Source organism: Aplysia californica, unplaced genomic scaffold (genome assembly GCF_000002075.1).
Source record: "Aplysia californica isolate F4 #8 unplaced genomic scaffold, AplCal3.0 scaffold00276, whole genome shotgun sequence".
Taxonomy (NCBI): Eukaryota; Metazoa; Mollusca; class Gastropoda; order Aplysiida; family Aplysiidae; genus Aplysia; species Aplysia californica.
Window position 1 is genome coordinate 1149 of NW_004797546.1, and position 1070 is coordinate 2218.

Below are 1070 nucleotides of genomic sequence, written 5' to 3' on the forward strand. Positions count from 1 at the left end.
GGGGGTAGTCTCTTTTGCACTAGCTTGAGTCTGTGTGTACTTTACACCTTTGTGGTTTAATTTGGACGGTAAAAGAATGGTCAGTAACTCCGAAAGACATTTGTAAAAAGTAATAAAATTAAATTACATTTGTATAGCGCAAATTCCCGCTCAACAACAAGCTTTATGTGTTTTACTATCTAAATTATTACCCCTGCAGACCCAAGAGCATTCTGAAACTTTCCCCATCTTTCTGGGAAGCACACAGACCCCTAAATCACTTTCCTGTAATTGCCGGTCAGGATTGTCTAGATAATTTCAACTCGGACTTAATTCTCCATACGCTGCCGCTTTATGTAGTTGTCTTTTTCTTCCTCTTAACCTTCTTCCTTTTATGTTTCATTTCTTTCCAATTCTTCTTCGTGTGCAGATGTAACATGGGCCAAAAGCCCTAAAATCGAAAACAAGACAAAACAACACTAAACACAATTTCTAAAAAATTCTTCTTTTCTTTCTTCATTTTTGTTGACCCATTTCTTTGTGGTACAGACAAAGTTGATGAGCCAGACTTTGTAGCTGGAGTCTCCTGGTGCTGTCCTCTTTACCATGTCAGTATTACAATGCACCTCATCTTAAATAGGCCTACAAGTACTTGAGTAAATATATTTCCACAAACCCATTGTTCTACGCATGATCTGTCTATCTCTTACAGTGAAATAAGGACATACAACGCATTTGCTTTACTTACATGTTGCATTCTACAATAAAGGTTTCAGTAAAAGATATTTCTGTGAAAAGATTAGGAGTAGAAAATAAATTATTAGCCTTAGTGCCATTAGCCAATGGAAATATAAACTCCTCTTTCCAGTTATTTATACAGCTCTTCAGCTCATAAACAGTGATGTGAAGTAGATTTTTACAGCAATAAAAGTTTCATCAAGACTCTAATGTTTTTTTGTATTTTATAAAAAAAACTTTTATTTCACTTCTTTCGGCGACAGTCTGTGTGTGATTAGTGGGAAGGAGAGGCTGAGACAACAAGAGAGAGAGAGAGAGAGAGAGAGAGAGAGAGAGAGAGAGAGAGAGAGAGA